Source organism: Monodon monoceros, unplaced genomic scaffold (assembly GCF_005190385.1).
Source record: "Monodon monoceros isolate NGI ecotype Baffin Bay Population unplaced genomic scaffold, NGI_Narwhal_1 Super_Scaffold_16, whole genome shotgun sequence".
Taxonomy (NCBI): domain Eukaryota; kingdom Metazoa; phylum Chordata; class Mammalia; order Artiodactyla; family Monodontidae; genus Monodon; species Monodon monoceros.
In genome coordinates, this window is record NW_021703772.1 from 5,495,610 (window position 1) to 5,505,807 (window position 10,198).

Genomic DNA, 10,198 nt, shown 5'->3' on the forward strand with positions numbered 1-10,198 from the left:
ATGAAGACAAGTTTAGTGGGAACCTCAACAGTAGTCACCGTAAAGTGGTCCACAGATGTCAAGAAGGTCCCAGACCCACAAGTGAGGGGGCTCCTCCTTGGAGACGGGGAGTGAGGCCATGGCAGGAACACTGGTGTCCCGCATCCTCCACTTCTGAGTTTCCTGCGTCTGCCTGTCTCCCCCACTTTTAAAAAATTGTAGTGAAATAAACATAACATAAAATTTACCATCCTAACCGTTTTTAAGGGCACGGTTCAGGGGCATTAAGTACCTTCACGTTGTTGTCCCAGCATCACCCTCATCCGTCCACAGAACGCTTTTCATCTTCCAAAAGTGAAACTCTGTCCCCATGAAACACTAAATCCCCATTCCTTCCTCCCCCCAGTTCCCGGCCACCACCATTCTGCTTCTGTCTCTAGGAATTTGCCTACTTTAAATACCTCACATGTGTAAAATCCTACAGTATTTGTCCCATTTCACTTAGCATAATGTCCTCCAGGCTCATCCGTGTTGTAGCACGTCAGAATTTCCGTCCTTTGAAACATGAAAAATGGTCTGCTGTACCTATATACCACAATTTGTGTACCCATTCATCCATTAACGGACCTTCTACTTCTGCGCATCGTGAATAATGCTGCTGTGAACGTGGGGGTACAAATACCCCTTTAAGTCCATGCTTTCGATTCTTTTTTTTTTTTTTTGTGGTACGCGGGCCTCTCACTGCTGTGGCCTCTCCCGTTGCAGAGCACAGGCTCTGGACGCACAGGCCCAGCAGCCACGGCTCACGGGCCCAGCCGCTCCGCGGCGTGTGGGATCCTGCCGGACCAGGGCACGAACCCGTATCCCCTGCATCGGCAGGCGGACTCTCAACCACTGCGCCACCAGGGAAGCCCTCGATTCTTTTGAGTATATATCTGGAAGTAAAATTGCAGGATCATGTGGTAGTTCTCTGTTCAATTTTCTGAGAAACCTCCACCCTATCTGCCACAGCGGCTGCACCATTTTACATTTCCACCAACAGTGCACAAGGTTCCAATTTCTCCATATCTTCACCAACATGTATAACATTCTGTTTTTTTGATAGTAGCCATCCTGGTGGGTGTGAGCTGGTATCTCACTGTAGTTCTGATTTGCATTTCCCTAATGGTTAGTGATGTTGAGCTCATCTTTTTTTGTGCTTATTGGCCGTCTGTATACCTTCTTTGTACCTCCCTCACTTTTAAAACTAGGAGCGGGTGGGATCCTGGGTGGTCATCACCAGGCTGCTTCTCCCTGTCTCTATGACTGCTGTGGGTCAGGCCTTCTATGAGCCCCTGGGTTTTGATCCTCAGCTTCATACCCTCTGCTTACCAACCTGACTTCCAAGTTAGACAGAAGCTCCGTTTTCTGCATCTTTATCCTGTGGCTCTATACCACGTCACTTTCCAGCCTAGGTTTCTGTCTCTTCTTTCTGCATCTTCTTTTCAGTCGGGGATGTTCTGAGTCCGTGATGTTGGAAGAAACAGTTTTCTCTGCGGCTCCTTTGAAGAGTCATACCACACCTTTGTTTGCGTGGCATCTTCACTCAAAACCTTCCCCTGTCTCCACCTGCACTCTGGTCCTCACTCCCAGACCAGCAGAAAGAAAAACCACGGGAAGACCTAGCGAGTTTCCTCTCATTAACACCAATTAGGAAGGTGGAATGCAGCAGCGAAGGTAACCTGAGGAGCATGCCCTTTTTCTCTTTTCACTGTGCACTCTTATCTCTGCGTTTTTCTTCTCAGAGAATAAATGTCTACCTGCCAGCCACTCCCCCACTGCAGTAAATATCCAAGTTCAAATGTGTTTAATACTCAGCTCCTAAATTTAGTGCTTCTAAATTCAGCTAAATCCAAATGCTGCATTCTTGTTCTTCTCGTGGAATTCAGGAATTACATTTAGAGCAACTTTGCATGCGCAGAAAATTTCTCCTAAATGCTAAGCACTTAGAAACATTGCTCACAGACGAGCTGTAAGTTATCTTCACTTAAAAAAAAAAAATCAATGGGACCAATACCTGCCTTGCAGGGTCATTGTAAAGATGAAAAGAAATCATGAATTTAAAGTGTCTGGCATGTTAGCAGCATCGGATTTTATATCATGACTCTGCAAATAATCCCTAAAATTGAATAATACACTCCAGTTTAATGGGGCTTTCTCAAGCTTTGCCTTACTCAATCTCCGTAGCAACCATGTGAGACAGTCACTGGGCCACTAGGAAGAATGCCTATTGCAAATTATCCTGTGGTTAGAAATATTTCCATGCTGAGCGGTGTCTATCAATAAAACTTTAAGCTCTTCAAGCTGTGTTCTCTCTTTTCCCAGAGACTATGAATGGTGTAGCCTGAGTGAGCCTTTCTGATTTACTCGTGGCCAAAGGCATCAACTCTTGATATCGTTATCTTCCAATTATTCATCCATGTCCTAGCAGAGCTGGTTTTTGTTAGTTTGAGATTTTGTTTTGTTTTGCTGCCCTTTTCCTCCTCTTTCGTCTCCTTCTCTTCAGCAATAATGATTTCTACTCAAAGCTCGCCTTTTCTATCTACTTACATCATCTCCTAAGGACACGGAGAAGAACTGAGTCAACTGACCCATAGTGCAGGTTTAGGCAGTTTATCCTTTCTCGAGAGAGAGAACAGGAAAACCTGTTTGACCACATGACATTCATTCACCTTTGGGATTCCTGGGGGAATACTTCTGGACAAATAGTCAACCCTCACTCGATATCAATGGGGATTGGCTCCAGGATCCCCTTGGATACCAAAATCCATGGATGCTCAAACACCTTTTATAAAATGGCATAGTATTTGCATATAACCTATGCACATCCTCCCATATACTTTATCATCTCTAGATTACTTATAATACCTAATACAATGTACATGCTATGTGAATAGCTGCCGGTGTACGACAAATTCAAGTGTTTCTTTTTGGAACTTTCTGGAATTTAAAAAAATATTTTTGATCATCGGTGAATACACAGATGCAGAACCTGTGGATATAGAAGCGTGACCATATGAGGAAGATAAATCTTTACATCAAGAGTCTGCAATAGATACAGATGTTGCTAGAAAACTACAAGATGTTTTGGTCAAGATTGGAAGTGGATGACCTTTCCAATCCTGGGGTAAGCACAGCCCGGGCCGGAGTCAGGTGACAAGGCCCATTCTCACTTCTGCAGGAAGAAATCTGCAGGCACCTGGAAGCCCTGCAGAACTCTTTGGATGATTTCTGACCTCAGATGACCATCACATGGAAAAGTAGATGTATAATCCTTTCTTTGCCAGGACAGATAAGGGCAGGATGCAAGGCTTGTCAGAGGTGACCTCACTGCCTTATGGACAAAGGAAATGATGCAATGTGGATTTGACTCAAAGAGCCTTGGAACAGTCTGGAATTCTTTGACCGATTGGAAACCTCAACTAGCAAAGTGAACTCGTGGAAACTTCAAATCTATTGTTTACAGATACTTTTAAATTGATGGTTTTCAGCTCATTGGCTTCAAAACCAGACACTGACACCAAATGTCAGGGTCTGTTTCACAATTTCAGCTTCTTTTCCAAGACCAACAGCTGCAGCCTTTTCATCCAAAGTCACCTCTGAGCAGGCGAGTGCCACTGCTGGCCCCTTAAAAGACAGAGGTGAGACGTTGCAAAGATTTGTGTTTGGCTTTTCTTGTTATGGTTTTTCCATGTTTTTTATTTTCTTAACATCTTTATTGGAGTGTAATTGCTTTACAATGGTTAGTTGCTGCTGTATAACAAAGTGAATCAGCTATACATATACATATATCCCCATATCCCCTCCCTCTTGTGTCTCCCTCCCACCCTCCCTATCCCACCCCTCTAGGTGGTCACAAAGCACAGAGCTGATCTCCCTGTGCTATGCGGCTGCTTCCCACTAGCTATCCATTTTACATTTGGTAGTGTGTGTATATGTCCATGTCCGTGTTTTTTAAAGGCAATCAAGCGCACCCATGGAGTCCAGAAAGACTACAACACAGTCTTTCACTTTATGCATGAGCTACTTTCCCCTAATCCTACATAGTGCACAGTTAGGTGGGTCCCGACTCACCTTGCCCTTCCCCCAGCAGGCTCCAATCCTTTGATCCTGGCTCTCTGCGGGCTCCACGTGGTCAACCCTCTCAGCTCAGGGAGGAAGAGTAGGCTCCCATTGGACTTTTGCTTCTCTCCCCACACCCTCCACCCAGGGCTCTTGGTCTCATCTCAGCACCCCTCCTCCTAAAGGGCATTCTGTCCTTTCCTTTTCCTTCAGGCCACAAGTTACTACTTGTTACACTTATTAACACTGTAGGCTCTCTTCTGGGAACTGACGGCAGTCCGTCCTTCCAAACATCAGCTAAACGTTTAAAGCCACATTTCCGTTAAGCAGCTTGCAATTCTTTGTAGGGAACGAAGGCACAGCTTGTCCAGACAGTGTGGACAATTTAGCTGTGATAATTTTTAGGGGGCAGGAGAGTAGACGGCTTACAGGACAAGGTCCCTAAAATTAGACCTAGACCCTTTCTCCCACCTGGATCTATCATACACATATCCTGAGTAATACCAGGACTAGGGGGTGATTTGTCACTCTAATTACCCTGTGATCCCAATGAGTTATGAAACACTAATCTAAAACCTTTACAAAGCAGACATTTTTTCTATCTTTTCATTCAGGAATACTACGTCTTGCGATTCATTTTAACCAAGGAGATGTGGGTATGTCCAGAACTCTAGGACTGTTCTTTGATTTTTGGATATTAAACCAACCTTGCATTCCTGAGATCCAGCTCGCTAGGTCATGGTGAATAATCTCTTTTACATGTTGCTGAACTTAGTTTGCTAGTTTTGTGTTGAGGATTTTTGTATCTATATTCACAAGGAATATTGGCCTGTAGTTTTCCACTTGTGATGTCTTCTTCTGGTTTTGAGATCAGGGTAACACCATCCTTAGAGACTGAGTTGAGATCTGCTTTGACTCTTGCTCCCACAGCCGATTTTAATTCAGCAGCTAGAGTAATGTTTTAAATGTAAACCAAGTCACATCATGTCTGACTCCTATCTCCAATGGCTGCCCATCCCGTTTACCATCCTGACCACTTGCCAGGGCCCCCAATGCCTAGACCCCTGCCTGCTCCTTGACCTTTATCTCCTGCCACCTTTTCCCTTGCTCCCTTTCCTGCAGTCACACTGGTCTTTTCAAAGTTCTTCCAATCCACCATGCTACTTTCCACCTAAGTGCCTTTCTCCTGCCTATTTCCTCTGCCTGGAATGCCATGAATGGCTCCTTCGCATTACACAGGTCTCTGTCCAAGCATCACTTTCTTAAAGGCCTTCTCTGAAGGGTTCACCTGACATAACATCTATTCCGTGGTCACTTTCTGCCCATTACTCTGCTTAATTTTTTAAAAGCACTTATAATTTGAAATCAGTTTATTTGTTCACTTATATATGGCTTATCTCCCCTACTATTATGTAAATTCCATGAAGGTGAGGTTTTTGTCCTGTTGTACTATCAGAACCTAAGTCTGTGAGGGATGCTTAGTAGAAGCTCAGTAAATGTTTATTGGATACATGCATAAAATAGACAAATATTTCTGTACAAAGATATTCATTACAGCATTATTTATCATGGTAACACATTTAACAATACATAAATGCCCAACAGGCGAGGAATAGTCAAATCAGGGATAGTGTATCCATGGGATGGAACATTATGTGGTCATTTAAAGTGGTGTTTAAAAAACTTTAAAGACATGGGAAAATGTGCGTGATATAATGTTACACCCAGAAAATCAGGTTATAGCTCTATATACAGTTTAGCCTAATTATATTTTATGTTGTAAACATATATTTATAAAAAGAAATGTGAAAATAAAGGGAAAAACAGAAAAAACAGTGACAGTCTCTGAGTGGTGTATTATGGGCAATTTCAACGTTTTCTTTATACTCTTTTGTATGTTCTAAATTTTCTCTGACATGCATGCATTATTTTAATAACAAAATATTTTAAAATTTATGACTAATATGATATATTTGGAGAATAAAAATTTTCAAGTGGGAAGACATACTGTCTCTCCTGAGTTGAAGTGTTTCCCTGTAATAATCTTTCAAGTAGAAGTTTCTAAAATGAATCTGAATATGTGGTGGATTAGTGGCTTCCTGTGTGCTTTTTTCACCCTGCTTGATTGAAGCAAGGAGGTCTAGGAGATGGTTTGGTTTGTTCTTTTTATAATGCAAATTGGTTCTTTTATAAAGGTCCACCTAGCCCTTCTCCCCTTCAGATTCTAACTCCAGAGACGAGACCTTGTTCTACATAGCTTTCCATCCCCTGCAGAATCTACACAGCACTCTGCGCCCCACTCCTCACTAACGATGCTGGTAACACCAAGTACAAACCTACCCTCACCGGCCTTGCTCTGTAGCCTCAACTTGCTGAGAACGGAGACGGCAAATGGCCTTCCTGTTAGATCTCAGAGCCTGAGGAGCCCCCCAATACACATTCCTGTGCTTTACCTGCAGCAAAATCTTCTGTATGTATGATGCCAAGGAACCATGCTAAGGACCCTGCCTGCTCTCGTTGAAAAGAGGGAGCCCTCTCAACACACGGCTGGCCATAAAAGAAGATCTAGGAAGCCTCTGCCCCTGTGTACAGACTCTTCCCCTTCCTCTTCCCTTCCCCAATGCCTGAAGCATCTCTCCAGTTCCAGACTTGCTCTCTCTTTCAACGTGCCCAGCGCCAACGGATGCCATGGAAACAGCTGCCGCAGTGGTCAGGGAGGCTGGTTGGAGCTTCTGCTCTGCGGAATGATTCATTTCTTAAGAAAGAACGATGCTCTCTCCTGTGGAAAGGCCCCATCCGTGCAGCGGGCCCAAGCGGACCTGCACAGGGTCCCTCCGACAGCTGATGTCATCACTGTGGTGCAGACAGCAGCAACTTGTCTGCACTATTTTGAAGACATGGAAACATTCAAAGGTTTTCGCTTAAGACACAGGCTCAAGCTGAGTTCCAGTAGACTCATGAAGACTGTGTGCAATCTTTCTTTTTCACCTGCCGGTATGTTTTCCTCCATGACAATTACCAGGTCTCTAGAATCTCTTAAGAGTTTAAGGAATTCCAGGAAGGAACCAAGCATCCAGGAATACACTAGAAGTAGCCAAAGGACGCAGAACAAAATCCTGATCAGCATCAGAAAGGACTAGGGAGCCATTCAAGGAACTCTAGCTGCTCCCAGACAGGAGAGGGGATTTTTAATATGTTTTTAATTTAAAAAAAAATGTTTATTTTATATTGGAGTATAGTTGATTAACAATGCTGTGTCAGTTTCAGGTGTACAGCAAAGTGATTCGGTTATACATATACATGTATCTATTCTTTTTCAAATTCTCTTCCCATCTAGGTTATTACAGAGTACTGAGCAGAGTTCCTTATGCTACACAGCCTGTTGGTAGTGATTGTTGGTAGAGGGGATTTTTAAATGTTTTCTTCTCAGACTCCCTCCTTAAATTGCCTGTAAAATTAAATTAGCCAAGACATTTTCTCTTAAATGAGTAAAATGGGCTGACATTAGTAACAATCGCTAACATGGAGCACGTTTTACACCAGACATTGTGTAGACATATGGCCCCACCTTGCTCAGAGTAAAAGCCCAAGTCTTCCATTGGATCTAAAGGCCGCAGGTGACCTCCCCAACTGGTACCCCTCCATCCCCTACCCCGTCCCAGCTCCTTCCCGTTCCTCTCCAGCTCCTGGTCTCCATGGCCCTCCTCCTCAGGGCCGTTGCACCTGCCCTTGTCTCAGGCTGCATGTCCCCTCCCCAGACTCTATGCACAGAGCTCCCACTAGGGGCCTCCCCATGGATGCCTATTCATTGCACAGTGGTCCTCGGTCTCCGTGCATAAAATCTCCTCCTGCCCCAGCACCACCTTTACCTCCAGCCCTACCTGGTGGTTCTCCACTCGTGATTTCAGTCTTGCTTTGTTTTCTCCTAGAAGGATGTACACTCTGGGAAGGTGAGGTTTTGAGCAAGCTCCCCGGGTGACCTTCACGGCACTTGGAGGGAGAGCTGATCATTGCCCCACCTGCTCAGGGGGACCTGGGCCCCGAGCTGGCTGGCATCACAGTGCAGGAGGATGCTCCACAGTCTGCCTCGTTATGAAACAGGAAAGTGCAGAAGAAGGCATAGCAGTGTCTGGGGGGGACCAGGTGTCAGAAGGTCCCCTATACTCCTTAGAACCTAGCAAACAGGGGCCTGGACTCTCCAAGCTGCACAGCTGATAAATGTCCCAAACCCTCACTAGGATATCTACACATTTCTTTGGGACTTACACTCTCGTGGGCTCTGTGTTTTTCATTGCCGCATAGCAAATTGCCACAAACTTAGGGACTTGACACAGATGCATGATCTCACAACTTCCCGGGGTCAGGAGTCCAGCACGTTGTAGCTGGGTCCGCGGCTCAGACTCTCACAAAGCTGAGATCCAGATGTGGGGACCGGGGACAGGGGCCTCCACCAAGTCACTCACCTACCACGATGTGGCCCTGGTGGTCTGGGGAGGAGACGCTGCTCCCAGAGACACTGTCCTGAGACACTGCTGGACACTGTGCCCGACCCTGACCTCCCTGTGCTCACGCCGAGGTCCTGGCCAGGGCTGGAGGGTGACAGCAGAACAGAGGCCGCTCCACAGAGGCACCTCACTTCCCATCCCATGCAGAGGCTGCAGTGGTCTTTGTGGGGAGGGGGTGGGGCAGGGCCGGGGGCAACCAGGGAAGTGTGGAAGCCAAGCCGCTGGCCCACGCTCCATCCTCCCATCAGACCTCACCTATTGCTCAACCTTCAGATTTTTCTGACCACCTCAGACCTAACCAGAACCTCCGTGGTAGTGATGGGGGTGGGGGGAGTTTGGACACTGTGTCACAATCCTTATGACAGGGCCTGTTTGGGAAGCACGGTTCCCCTGCTGAAGGCGTAGCATGAAATACTTCCTCTGCCTATTTTTAGTGACCCTGACCTCTGCAGTCCCCTGAGACTAGGGACGGGCATGTGGCCCAAGGACAGGAAACCTGCACCAGTCCAGCACCCTACCGTGTAGCTTCACACAGAAAGGGCCCAACTGGGAAAACAGGTTGTTACCCTGTGCATTCAGAATGCCTTTTTCCAGGGATGCACACGGAGAGAAATCAGCTGAGTCATGTTAACGCAGTGTGGTTGGGATGAGCGGATGCGGCCTTGTGAGGAACCCTCCCCCTGAGCTCTTGGTCAATTAGCAGCTCAGCTGCTGGACCCTTAAAACTCTCATTCGGAGCTTAACACAGTTCAGCCTCTTGGCAAAATGGCCCCATGTTCAGGATCCTTGCCATTCTTATTGCCAAGGTTTTCCTTACTTCTTCTGACGTAACCTAAGTGAGTCTCTGCAACCAGGAGATCTTTCCCTTCTGACAGATAAGAAAGCTGATGTTCAGGCTGGTTGAGTGACGGGCCTAACGTCATAAGCATAGGCCGATTCCAAAGTTCAGCGGGGACTGCCACCCTGAAGACAGCACCACGCAGAAGGGTGACCACTGGCGGGGAGGGCAAAGGGGAGAGTAGAGCAGAGGCTGCTGAACTTCCTTGGTAAATCGTATTCCCGACCCGAGACCAGGAGGAGGGTCAGTGCCTGAGCTCCCCAACACCCTGGCTGGACTGAGGTCTGCTCTAATAAAGGGGGCTTCTCCTCTGAAGCTGCTTCCTGCCTGCAGTGCCCACCACAGCCTCGTGGGGGCGTTGGAGGGGCCCTCTGCGTAGCCCCTGGCAATGACAGCGGCCGTCTGGTGCTACAGCTGCTGAGAAGGAATTTTCTTGTTGCTCTCTAGGGATCAAAAGTGGAGAAGGCAGGGCTTCCCTGGTGGCGCAGTGGTTGGGAGTCCCCCTGCCGATGCAGGGGACGCGGGTTCGTGCCCCGGTCTGGGAAGATCCCACATGCCGCGGAGCGGCTGGGCCCGTGAGCCATGGCCGCTGAGCTTGCGCGTCTGGAGCCTGTGCTCCGCAACGGGAGAGGCCCCAACAGTGAGAGGCCCGCGTAGCAAAAAAAAAAAAAAGTGGAGAAGGCAGCCCCCTGGCTGAGATTGTGGATGGGGGCCCAGGCATTGGCTCCTCCAAGAAGGCTGCGGGGAGAGCGCTGGTTTTGATGCCTCCACTCCT